The sequence below is a fragment of the Eptatretus burgeri genome, chromosome 10, assembly GCF_056783735.1.
Source record: "Eptatretus burgeri isolate ZD-2024b chromosome 10, Ebu_testis_v1, whole genome shotgun sequence".
In the NCBI taxonomy this organism is placed as follows: Eukaryota; Metazoa; Chordata; class Myxini; order Myxiniformes; family Myxinidae; genus Eptatretus; species Eptatretus burgeri.
In genome coordinates this window covers 22923878-22937627 of record NC_140970.1, presented here as the reverse complement: position 1 = coordinate 22937627, position 13750 = coordinate 22923878, and the positions used below count along the sequence as shown (strand labels likewise).

The 13750-nt window shown below is 45.9% G+C and overlaps 1 long non-coding RNA gene across 3 annotated transcripts in view; it reads right to left on the bottom strand.

Annotated features, from left to right (window-relative positions):
- The window catches only part of LOC147018077 (uncharacterized), a 54078-nt gene that overhangs the window by 32676 nt on the left and 7652 nt on the right, over positions 1 to 13750 (bottom strand). The window contains exon 1 of one of the 3 annotated variants that reach the window (XR_015062267.1): positions 4645 to 4966. The exons of the other annotated variants lie outside the window; for them this stretch is intronic. This is a non-coding gene — a long non-coding RNA (uncharacterized LOC147018077). Of the gene's footprint in view, positions 1 to 4644; positions 4967 to 13750 lie in introns of those variants that run through there. 3 annotated transcript variants of the gene reach the window in all.

Sequence of the window (13750 nt, the reverse complement as noted above, 5' to 3'; positions counted from 1 at the left end):
AGGGTGCAAGACAATATAGGAGGCGGTAGAAGACATAAAGACCACAGATCTGTCTGCTATGTGAAAATGGTCGGCCCATAGACTCAACTTCATCATTGGAGATTCCAATGATCTTGAAAACCTTGGTTTTCACGGCATCAAGCTGAGCAAGGGGTGAGGTCGGGGTGCCAACCCAAAAAGGAGAGCACTACTCCATCAAGCTGTGGAAGAAGACCTTATATGTGGTTAAGAGTTCAGGTGTGCCAAGAAAGGACTTTGCATGACGGAGGATGCCCAGCTGCTTTGGACTTGCTTCGGAGGCCAACTCAGAAATGTGGTTTGTCAAAGAAAGACCATTGCTGATTGTGAGGCCCAAAAGTTTAAGTGACTGAATTTCATCAAGAAGATTCTTAAGAGAAATTAAATGGGGGGGGGGGGGGCGGGTGCTGGACTGGGGGTGGGGGTGGAGGAAGGGAGAGAGAGCTGATTTGTCAGTATTGAAAGACAAATTCCAAGTGTTTGACCAGCTTCTGATTATATCAAGGTCTGAAGAGAGGGAAGAGGCTGCTGCCTACCTGTCTGAAGGATGGGGATTTCATGGCAGAAGGTGGCATCATCAGCAGAGACAAAATTTTCCAAAGTAGAAAGATCTTTGATGAAGATGAGGAATAGGAAAGTGCCCAGAACACTACCTTGGGGCACTCCAGCCTTGAAAGGAAGAGGAGATGAGGGGATTCCGTTGAGAGCCATGTGTTGGCTACGAGAGTAGAGGAAGTCAGTAAGAGATGTGGAGTTGGCTTTTTATTCCATAGGCAGAGTTTGGAGAGCAAGGTGGGGTGCTAGACTGTATTTAAAGGTAGAGATATGTCTTGAAAGATGGCTCTCATCTCATGTCTGACATTGAGGGCCTCCATCCACTGTGAGCAGAGTAGAAGCAGCAAGTCCAAAGTTGAGGGACCTGGTCTAAATCAGGTGTGATGATCTCAACTGAGGTCGTTGGAGAAAAGGAAGGATTTTATGTAAACTGCAATGATTGAGTCGATGACCTTGCTGATGATTGGAAGTAATCTGATAGGTCTGTAGTTCAGGCAATTGGTTTTTGCACCTTGTTTATGTGATGTGGTGATATTGGCTGACTTCCAAACAGATGGAAGATGACTTAGGGCAAATGATAGGGTGCACAGAGCAGAAAGAGAATGTACAAGAGCAGCAGAATGAGTTTTTCGGACACATGATCTCATACCGTCCGATCCAGTTGCAGAATCAGGTGAGCTTTGCCAGAAATTTCTCCACCTTCTTTGGTGAAAAAGACAGTCAACGAGCAGATGGGTGTGACTGAGTAGGGTGGGTACAGAGAGTGATGGGTTGGGGGCATAATATGTGGAAGGAAAACGACAATTGAGGCATCTTGCAGTTCTTGCAGGCAGAGTCGGCTGTGGTGCCATTTGAAGTGATGGAAGCATGGAGGGAGAGCATATGTCAGAGGCAGTCTTGATAAGTTGCCATAAAGTTTTGGAGGAGAGAGACTAGTTGGCAAGTTAAATCTGAAATATGTTGTGCAGACGTTTTCTTGCTCTCCTGAGAGTGGACACACACTTGTGGTGGGCTTTGTGGAATGACCTGAGATTGCCTTCATTCAGTTTTGCTTTCCAGGAGGAAAAGGCATGTTGTTTCAAAGTAACTGCCTCACTACAGGATTCAGTGTACCCTGGGTAGGAGGAAGGGTAGGATACATGAAGACAAGATGGGGTGGATCTGCACATAAGAAAGAGCAGGTTTCTGTTGAAGAATTCCCAGGCTGAGTTAATATCAGGGGCAGTAGATATAAGATACCAGTCCTGAAGTGAGATGGCTGCTTGCCATCCCAGACAGTCTGCCTGAGCGAACTGCCAGACTTGCCATTGCTGAGGCAGCTCTCTGAGAATAGCTAGTGATGTTGACTCTCACAAGCACATGATTACATGAAACAATTGGAGCAGAGGAAGAGCAAGAGAAATTTGCGGGGAAGTTTGTCATCACGAAGTCCAGAAGGGACGATTTACCATTGAGAGAAATCCAGATTGAGTCAGTCCTCTGGAGTCACAGAAGTCTTCTTGCTGAAGTGCCATGGCTAACCCAGCCAATACGGGACATTCGAAACAACGCATGAATGCTTAACTAGACCTTTTGCGCATGCACAGTGTTTGTTTACAGTGACTAAGTTATGCAAGTAGGGCACTTTCTACCAACAGGAAATGGTTCGAACCCGACACTTTTCCGACATAGATATTTATTGTTACCCTTGCCAAAGGATTACACTTTTTGCCCCCTTATTTTTTTAAACCTTTTTTATCCTTTTCTGTTACCCTTTTTAGCTCTCATACGAGCCTCGACAATGCATACAAAAAAATAAAATGGAGAGGGTATTGCATTTGGGTCCTTTGTCTGTCTGTTTGTTTGTTACCCTCGCTGAAGGAGAGGGTATTGCATTTGGGTCCGTTTGTTAATTGCTGGAATCCTTCGGATTTCGGCAATTAAGTTGGTCGGATGTGTGTGTCATTCTGTGTGTCTGTGTGTCTGTCTGTCTGTTTGCGTGTTTGTTTACCCTGCAGCAACCACACCGTTTCAGCAATCATGACCAAACTGGGTACAGACGTCGGCCATGGTCCAACTTAGATACTTGTCGTTTTTGGTGAATCTAGGTCAAAGGTCAAGGTCAAGGTCACCGAAAAACCGAAATTCTTATTTTCGCAATAACGTCCGCTGAAATGGTTGTATCGACTTCAAACCAAATCCAAAATGTGCATCTTCCAATACTGCATCCAACCATATGTCTCATTGGGGTGTCACACCAACACCCTTCTTAGCGGTCGGGGGTCGAATGTCAGGAGGGTCGGGTCAAAACTTTCAAATTGCGATAAAAACGCCATTTCAAGTCCGATTGACTTCCAAGTTATGATCATGACCAATCTAAGTGCTATAACTCATTAAACAGTAACACTATCGACTTATAAGAACCAAATTGGTTTCCAGGTTTTTGTTTTTTCAGAGATCATGGAGATATGACAAAGTTATTCCGGCAATTCCTTGCTCAACGAGCAATTTCATTTGTTTGTTTGTCCGCATGGAACTTTAGTGTTTTTCTCCGCAACCGCTTGTCGGATTGAGACGAAATTTTCACCATCGGTGCGACGACTCATGTAGAATGTTTTAATGATATTTATGACGTCATAGGTCACAAGGTGTGCCAGCCATGTTGGAGATGTGGCAAAACTTTGTACCTCTATCTCTGAAACCACACGAAGGAAAAAAATTGAAACTTGGCACATAGCAAGTACTCCTCATGGGGAATGAGTGATATTTTATGACGTCATGGTTGCCTTTGTTATGGCGTCACAATTGCATATGTAGAACGCTATATCTGATCAGTTTGAACATTTTTGATATCGGGATATTTGATTTTTCATCTCGGGATAAAATGGTCCACAAAAGTTTTTTGATGACGTCATTGGTCATGTGATTCGGCAGCCATGTTGTTTTTTTTAAAATAACCCTTCAAAAATCTTCTTCTCTGAAATGGCTGCACAGATCGAGGAAAAACTTTACACATCTGACCGCCTATCCATGAGGAACAAAAGATTCACAAATATGATGTCATAGGTCAGATGGTTTGGTAGCCATATTGGATTTACCCTAAAACATATAAAAATCTCCTCGAGAACATCTGGACAGATTGAGGGGAAACTTCACATAAATGTTCCCCAAGGCATGCATGTACAAGGTTGTTAAGGAAAAATTGATGTCACATGGTTTGGCAGCCATATTTGATTTAAGAAAAATATTAAATAATTCTTTCTCTGGAACCGCTTAATCAATCGATGTGAAACTTCAAAATTATGATCTAATAGTAATGGGGAATGCATGTTTTAAATTTAAACTTTATCAGATGCATGGTCTGGCAGGCAGAGTTATTTAATTTTTTGTAATGAGGTTTTTTTATTTTTTATTTTTTGAAAAGGCTCACTTGGCTGTGCCTTGATTGTTTTGAGGGTGGAGGAGTTGCAACTGAAATGCGAATCCTATCCAGGTTCCTCCTGATGACTTCATCTTTGCTTTTTTCTTCTTTGGGTTCTTCCTGATTACTCCAATGCAGGACTGTACCTATTTGGTCTTCCATTAGATTTGAATTGAATATATTTTAATCCCATTCTAAATTCAATTGAATAACAACAAAAACAAGTGAAATCCTTCAATACAGCACTCATTCAAATGAGTGTGGTTAATGTGTGGTGTGGTGAATGAGTGTGGTGTGGTGAGTGTGTGTGGTGTGTGGTGTGGTGTGGTGAAAAATGAAAAAAAAATGAGTGTGGTGTGGTGAATCAAATGAGTACACTAATGTTAAAATATGCAATTTATGCTTTTTCAGTTGAAAAACAATTAAAAAGCGTACTTAATATTTGAAATGTAAAAATCTTGTTATTATTGTGATAAGCACCTTTATATATAACAGAAGGAATGAAATTGTTCGATACAGCGTGGCAAGAGGCCGCAAAAGAATGATTTTAAGTAAATTTCAACTACTAATGCATGACGAAACACTTGTTTATGGCTAATATTAAAGAGAATGATGGCATAAGAAGAACTTAGCCTGGAATCCTCGTGCATAACACCGCCCACACAACATACGTGGTGTCGTTTGACCAATCAGGAGCAGTGCAGTTACAGTATAATTTCCTTCAGCTCGATTGGTCTTGTCCTGCACGTGATGTTTTCAGGTTTTTTTTCGTTCTTGTTGAATCTGAGGAGATTATTTTTTCGTTCTTGTTGTTAGTAAATTTGAACTACTAATGCATGACGAAACACTTGTTTATGGCTAATATTAAAGAAAATGATGGCATAAGAAGAACTTAGCTTTCTGCGTTCGCCGCGAAATGCCATGGTGGACGGAAATGACGTCTTTCGTTCGTTCGTTCGTACATGAGGGGAGCGTTTCTTCGTTTTTTTTCCGTCAAGCAATAATTAAATGGTTTTCACATATATAACACATTAGTTTCACAAATTTTCATTGAAATACTCGGGTATTTCCGTCAATTGTCACCATATCCGTCGAGGTTACGCACTGCATCTACCGGACGGCCGTCATTGGCTGTCGTGAGGCACGTGGGAGGTGGGGGGGACGGGGGGGGGGACACCGGACCCACCGGAGATGTGGTAGACGACGCCGGGGACATTTCAAACTCGGTGCAATTGTATACAGCGCACGCGCTGTAAAAATGTCATGGGTCAGGGTTAGGGGTCTGATCAACGTGGGGTTGCATCAAAGCGGGACGTCTTGGTAACCAGTAATCACTGCCAGCAGTAATAAAGTGGCAGTTCTAATTATGTCTCTTATTAATTATGTAATACACCAGTACACAAACACCACAAAAAACAACACAAACACCACACAAAAGACACCACATAAAACAAGTCCTGGTGAGGGTCTGCAATCTCTGATTGCTCTTTTTCTTGTATTTGCGATATTTTTTGAGCCTGATTTGCATCCAGGAGCAAAACAATTATTGTAAACCATCCTGACATTTTAACTCTTTCATCTAAATGCTGAACTTGCCATTGCTTGCATGTAATCTGTAATTCAAATAGTCTTTTAAACACAATTTTCAGCATTTAGATGAAAGAGTGACAATTTTAAAATTGTTAACTCCAAGATTTTGGTGAGACGAAGGATTCGTCACTCCTTGGGTGTCATTACCCTGGTCTCAGTACATGCTCCAAATGACGTGATTGATCTCACCCTGAAGGATGCATTCTATGCCACCCTTGAGTCTGTGGTTGATCAGTGCCCCAGGCAAGATACTCTTTTAGTCTTGGGGGATTTCAATGCATCAGCTGGCATTGATAGGGATGGTTATGAGACAGGTGTTGGTCCCCATGTGTCTGGAACTGTGACTCAGAATAGCACTAAGTTCCTTGACTTTGCAAGAAGTCATGGACTTAGCATGGCTGGTTCATGGTTTCAGTGCCCACAGGCTCATCATTGAACTTCGTATTCCAAAGCTGGTGGTGTGGCAAAGGAGATTGACCATGTGCTCGTTGATGGTCACTGGAGGATAATCCAGTACTGCAAGGTCGACTGGAGTGCTCAGTTCCTCAATACCGACCACAGGCTTGTTGTAGCAACTCTGAAGTTGCAGCCTAAATCTGGGAGAATGGCACCATCCCAGCCTCGGCTGGATGTTGGCAAGCTCAAGGATGAGAGGGCAGCTGAGGAGTTTGTGAACAAGCAGAGTTGGGATTTGGGGAGTCTGGGTGCTTTGGGAAAAACTGAGGAGTTGTGTAGTGCCATTAAGACCACCATCCTTGATGATACCGGTGGAGGTCTTGGAACTCACCAAAGGGCGAAGAAGAATTTTGTCTCACAAGGGACACTGGATACCATTGACTGGAGTCGCAGAGGCAGACTTAATGGCTGAGCTGAACTGTTCATGGAGTTGAGGCGTAAAATTGGATGTGCTCTGAGGGCGGACAAGTTGGCCGATGTGCAAGTAATTTGTGAGAGGGAAGAGCATCACCTGTGGTCAAGTGATTCTGATTCCTGCTTACAGGGGAATTTGCGCATTGCGTTCCTCCAAGCCCGTTTCTCGGTGTATTGCACTTAGAGCCGAGGGTGGTGGGCTCTTGACAGAGATGTCAGAAGTGAAGGCATGCCGGGCCAGTTACTTTGAATGGCTGAACCAGGCTGATCGACCAGCTGTTGAGTTGGATGACAGGGGTGTTGCTATCCCGATTGCTTACCCTCCAATCAACTGTGATCCAACTTCATTTTGGAACCACAGCTTGCGGTGAACCGGTTGAAATGGCATAAAGCTCCTGGGATATGTAGCATCCATGCTGAACTTCTCAAGGCTGGTGGAAATGCTGCACTAATGTCGTTGCATGCAGTTCTCTGCTCTGCCTGGAACACAGGCATCATCCCAACTGACTGAAAGAGGGGCCTTGTTGTCCCTCTCTGGAAAGGGAAGGGTGATCACCAGGACAGCAACAATGACCAAGGACAGCAATGATGCTGCTCTCAGTGCTGGGCAAGGTGTTTGCTCGAATCATTATTGATATGGTTTGCCACCATCTCCTTGAGCACCAGCGCCAAGAGCAGTCTGGCTTTACACCAATGCGGTCAACGATTGACCGTATCCTTCTTGATATGGTTTGCCACCATATCCTTGAGTGCCAGCGTCCAGAGCAGTCAGGCTTTACACCAAAGCGGTCAACGATTGACCGTATCCATGCTCTTTGGGTCCTCACCAAATGCAGATGAGAGTTTTGGCCAAGACTGCTTTCAGCCTATGTTGATCACTGCAAACCATTACATTCAGTGAATCAGGATGCCCTCTGGAGGATTCCTTGTCTTCATGGGGTGACACCAAAACTGATCAATCTGATGTCTGAACTATGCTCTGGTACTGAGAGTGCTGTGAAATTTGGTGATACCATCTCTGACTTATTTCTAGTTGTTACTGGAGTTCGTCAGGGGTGTGTACTGGCCCCCACACTTTTCAGCACTCGTATGGACTGGATTCTGGGGAGGATGTCTGAGAGATCAAGCTGTGGTGCATTGTTTGGGAATTTCAAGATCTCTGACCTTGATTTCACAAACAATGCAGTGGACATCCTTGCAGAGACTCTGGATATCCTTTTGGGGGCCCTCGAGGTGCTGAATGAGGAGTCAAAGCTGCTGGGATTACGGGTTTCCTGGGTCAAAACTAAGATCCAGGCTTTCAATGACATCTTGGTTGCTGCTAACTTGTCTGTACCAGTTTGTGGTAAAGATGTTGAGGTCACGGAGAGATTCACTTTCCTTGGCAGTGAAATTCATGTCTCTGCTGGCTGTAAGCCAGAGGTCAATAGATGTCTGGATCGGGCCTGGGGAGTCATGGATTCACTGGATCATGGGGTGTGGCGCTGCCGGTACCTTTGCAGGAGGACGAAAGTCCAAGTCTTCAGGTCCTTGGTGCTTCCAACCTTGCTCTACGGATGTGAGACTTCTACTCTGACCATGAATCTGAGACAGAGACTAAATTTCTTTGGTACCAGGTCCCTTCAGAGAATCCTTAGCCATTGCTGGTCAGACTTTGTGTCCAATGAGCAGTTGCTGAGAGAGACTCATATGCGATTTGTTACCTGCATCGTCCGTGAGCATCAGCTGTGGCTGTATGGACATGTGGCTCGTTTTCCTGATGCTGATCCTGCTCACCAGATTCTCTCATCGACGGACCCTCGTGTATGGAAGAGGCCAATGGGCCGACCATGTTCCTCAAGGTTGCAGCAGGTTGATCAGCATCTCAAGGAGATGGGGATGGGCCAGGCATCTTCCTGGGTGATGACCAGATGGAGGCCCCTGGAATCCCAGTGGAAAGTGGACGCAGCGATGCACTGCTCTGGTACATGTTCCCATACCTGACCATGTGCTGAAGAGGGGGCACATAGAAGGGTTGCAGTTTGAAGGATTCTGCTGTGTAGGAGATGTGGGGGAGGGTTCTGGCATGGAAGTTTTTGACACCGTTTGAAGTGTGTGAAGAGGAATCAATTGTCATGAGTCGACAACCTCTGCAAACTGGACTTCTTCAAATACCCAATCTGGATATATGGAGATGGGCATCATGAGAGGGATGGAAAGAATGGTTGTTGAAAATAATGCTGCAAGTATGGGAGGAGGATTGATGCAGCAAGCATTTCCGAGTGAGACAGGTTTGACAAATAATCCTTGTCAAAAATTAGAAGAGGAATCGATCCTGATGAAGAAGTAGAACATGTTGAGTGTTTCTGATGGAACAATAAGGAATATGAAGTTCTTGAAAATGTATTTGACAGCTTTTAAGGGAATAAGCATTTCATTCAATGACGATAAAGTGTGGAGATATCGGGAAAGGGAAGGGATAAGAATAAAGTAACAGGCAGTACAAATACATGCAGAAGGAAGTATGGGCTGATTGAATTTGTGATTTTTTTTTTTGGAGTGAGAAAAATAAAGCTTTTTTGGTTTAATTTTGTGTTTGGTGAAGCAAGGAGGGGGAATAGGATAAAGTAGAGGAAGCTGAAAGGACAATATTTTGGGGAAAAAAGGAGCAGAAAGAGACATGCAGGCCAGGGCAGAGATGGAATGTGTGCACCAGCTAGCTGAGGCCTGGACAACTTAACCTGAACTACACAGACAAAATTTGTTAATACGGCACAACAAGGTACGGTTTTAACACGGAAAAATGGAAGAAAACACAAACAGCAGCACAGGAATGAAAATATAACAAAAAAACAACGGATATGGTCGAGAAAAATGTAGCTTTGATGAACTGGAAGGATGAACTACCAATCCAACATCCACGTTCAACAGCCAGGGAACCGGAAGCCACACTTTGGAGAGTAGTTAGTGCCTGACATACATCTAATGTGTTTTTAGCTGTATCAGAGGTGGACATGTCAATCAGACATGACAACTCTCACATTCTTCTGTGACTTTCACTGTTTTGATGTACGGGACTCACATTCTCATGAAAATGTGCACCAAACTCACACAATCTTGGAGGAAGAAGAAGATGGCAACTTCTCATTGTGCTTTGTATTTAAATGCAATTGAGCACTGGAACTCAGAAACATCGCGGTGGCAGAGGAGTCAGAGGTGCATTCGCCGGTGGTGGTTTGGCATCCATGCAGCTGGTGCTTCATTGGGGATTGCCTTGTGGCCCAACAGCGGGTTCGAGCGCGGCATCTTCTTCGAGAATCCCCGGTAATTGGGGTAACGGTTTGGCTGTCGCCATGACGAGCGGATTCAAGATATCGGTGAAGTTTTCTCCACTGACCGCTCTGAGCAGTCTCATGGCGGCAGATGGAAGGCATGTTTCTGGAAGAGATGAGCATTGCGGAGTTGATCAAATTAGCTTGGGGCTGGAAGACAAGCGTAGAGGTAGTTTTCTCACAACGGGGACTCCTCGAGGGAATAAGTTTGTGCTGCAGCTTATTTTGAAACACCCTGCATTATTTTTATTACTACTCATGTAAAAGCCCATCAAAAATGATGGTTTTGAAGTTATTTTATTCAGAATATTCAAGGACACTGGAAGATATGATATGTCGCAGCAAAAAATGTTAGTTTAAATCACTACATGTACAAATGTGACACTATCTATTGTCTTTATCTTCTGGGATATTTCATTTTGGTAGTACAGCCCCATGAGCGTGGCAAAGTCTAAAGCCTCGGTCAAGGGTAAGGTTTGCTAATATCTTCTTTATTTATTAGACGTCAGGTCAGGTATGGGAGCATGTGCCAGAACAGCGCGTCACTGCGTACACTTTCTGTCGGTACTCCAGGGGCCTCTGTTTGGCCATCCCCCAGGCAGATGCCAGGCCCATCCCCATCTCCTGGAGATGCTGGTCAACCTGCTGCAACCATGAGGCACGTGGTTGGCCCATTGGCATCCTCCACTCACGAAACTCCCTCGCTGAGAGAATCTAATGAGCAGGATCAGCATCAGGAAAACGAGCCACATGTCCATACAGCCGCAACTGACGCTCACGGACCATGCAGGTAACAAATTGCATCCGAGTCTCTCTCAGCAACCGCTCGTTGGACACAAAATCTGACCAGTGATAGCCAAGGATTCTCCAAAGAGACCTGGTACCATAGGAATTAAGTCTCCATCTCAGATCCTTGGTCAGAGTCCAAGTCTCGCATCCATAGAGCAAGACTGGAAGCATCAAGGACCTGAAGACTCGGACTTTCGTCCTCCCGCACAAGTACCAGCAACGCCACACCCCTTGATCCAGTGAATCCATGACTCCCCAGGCCCGACCCAGACGTCTATTGACCTCTGACTCACAGCCAGAAGAAACATGAATATCACTGCCAAGGTAAGTGAATCTCTCCACGACCTCAACATCCTCACCACAAACAGACACAGACAGGACAGCAGCATCCAAGATGTCATTGAAAGCCTGGATCTTCGTTTTGACCCAAGAAACCCGTAATCCCAGTGGCTCCGACTCCTCATTCAGAACCTTGAGGGCCCTCAAAAGGATATCTAAAGTCTCCGCAAAGATGACTGCATCATCTGCGAAATCAAGGTCCGAGATCTTGACATTCCCAAACGATGCACCGCAGCTTGATCTTTCCGACATCCTCCCTAAAATCCAGTCCATACAAGTGCTGAAAAGTGTGGGGGCCAGTACACACCCCTGACAAACTCCAGTAGCAACTGGAAATAAGTCAGAGATGGTACCACCACACTTCACAGCACTCTCAGTACCATAGTAGAGTTCAGACCTCAGATCGATCAGTTTTGGTGGCACCCCACGAAGACCAAGAATCCTCCAGAAGGCATCCCAATTCACTGAATCAAACACTTTACAGAAATCAACATAGGCTGCAAGCAGCCCCTGCCGAAACTCTCGTCTGCGTTCGGTGAGGACCCGAAGAGCAAGGATACGGTCAATCGTTGACCTCTTTGGTGTAAAGCCTGACTGCTCTGGACGCTGGTGCTCACGCAGATGGTGTCGAACCCTATCAAGAATTATCCGAGCAAAGACCTTGCCCGGCACTGAGAGCAGCGTCACCCCTCGGTAGTTGTTGCAGTCTTGGCGATCACCCTTCCCTTTCCAGAGAGGGACAACAAGGCCCCTCTTCCAATCAGTTGGGATGATGCCTTTGTTCCAGGCAGAGCACAAAACTGCATGCAATGACACGAGTGCAGCATTTCCACCAGCCTTGAGAAGTTCAGCATGGATGCCACAGATCCCTGCAGCTTTACCCGTTTCAACCGGTTCACCGCAGCTCATGTTTCCACAAGCGAAGGTGGACCACAGTTGATTGGAGGGTCAGCAACAGGGATTGGAACAACATTGTCGTCCAACTCGACAGCTGGGGGATCAGCCTGGTACAACCGCTCAAAGTAACCGGCCCAGCGGGCCTTCACTTCAGACTCCTCTGTCAAGAGCCTACCACTCTCTGCTCGAACTGCAGTGCTCCGAGGGATGGGCTTGGATGAACATAATGCGCGAATTCCCCTGTAAGCGGGACGAGAATCACCTGTCCACAGGTGATGCTCTACCCCCTCACAGATTCCTCGCACATAGGCATCCTTGTCCACCCTTAGTGCACGTACAGTTTTACGCCTCAGCTCCCTGAACAGATCAGCTCTGCCATTCAGCTTGGCCCTGCGACTCTGGTCAATGGTATCCAGTGTCCCTTGAGAGACAAAATTCTTCTTTGCCCTGCGGTGAGTTCCAAGACATCCACCGGCAACATCAAGGACGGTGGTCTTGAAGGCACTCCACAACTCTTCAGGACACCCCAAAGCACCCAGACACCCCAAAAGTCCACCCAGCCTGTTCGCAAACTCCTCAGCGACTCTCTCATCCTTGAGCTTGCCAACATCCAGCCTCGGCTGGGATGGTACCATTCTCCAGGCTTTAAGGTGCAGCTTTAGAGTTGCTACAACAAGCCGGTGGTCAGTATTGAGGAACTGAGCACTCCGGTAGACCCTGCAGTTCTGGATCATCCTCCAGCGACCGTCGACAAGGACATGGTCAATCTCCTTTGCCACACCGCCAGTGTTGGAATACCAAGTCCAGCGATGAGCTTGTGGGCGCTGAGACCATGAACCAGCCACCCTAAGTCCATGACTTCTTGCAAAGTCAAGGAACTTAGTACTATTCTGGTTCATAGTTCCTGACCCATGGGGACCAACACATGTCTCATAACCATTCCTATCAGTTCCAGTTGATGCATTGAAATCCCCCAAGACTAGAAGTGTATCTCGTCTGCGGCACTGGTCAACCACAGGCTCGAGCGTGGCGTAGAATGTGTCCTTCACGGTGAGGTCACCCGCTTCAGTCGGAGCATAGACAGAGACCAGGGAAATGACACCTTAGGAGTGACGAATCCTTAGTCTCATAATACGCTCGTTGACTGGTGTTACCTCAATTATCATTGGGGTCAGCTTATTGGACACAGCTACAGCAACTCCTTGAGTATGGTAACCATCAGAGCGACCAGACCAATAATTGGTGTAACCACCCACCATTATCTCACTGCAATCCGGTCTCCGAACCTCAGAGAGAGCTGCAATACCGATGTCCAAACGCTTGAGCTCAGATGATAACAGAAACAGGTGATCATCGTTTCTTAGGGATAGGACATTCCAGGCACCTTCCGAAGGGACTGCCTCAGGTTAACCCAAGGAGACCGCCGTCTGGTGGACGACACCTCAGCACCACTCCGACACACTCTCCCGCAATCTGACCCAGGGATGTTACCTTGTGGTTTCCCTCCTTTCATCAAAGATTGGGGGTCCTGAAGGCTTTGCCCCAATCCCGTCATCCGGTGAGCTGCCCTGCGAAGGGAAGCTGCACAGGAGGTACTCCCACGGAGTGGGTTTTCAGATTTTTTTGGATTTTTGTGTTTTGCGGAATGAAGGGTTTTACGGTGACCGGAGTGCAAATCCTGCCACCAACCTCCTAATAAAAAAGTAACCCAACTGCAGGAGGACGTCCGTCGACACAGTTGGGCACTAGATATGGATGGCCGTTGGCTCACAAGGAGCTCCTCCGCCCTTTGACATCCTACGGACGAAAATTAACACTCGTTTTACTCTGCGTGCGTTGAACATCATTTACAGCGAATTTCACCTCCCTGCACCTTGTATTTATTGTTATTTTTAAAAAACGCATCTGCACACCACCCTTGAGGCTCGGTTTGCAAATCACTGTGTGCATTTCCAATAGAAGAGATGTAATTATTTTTTTT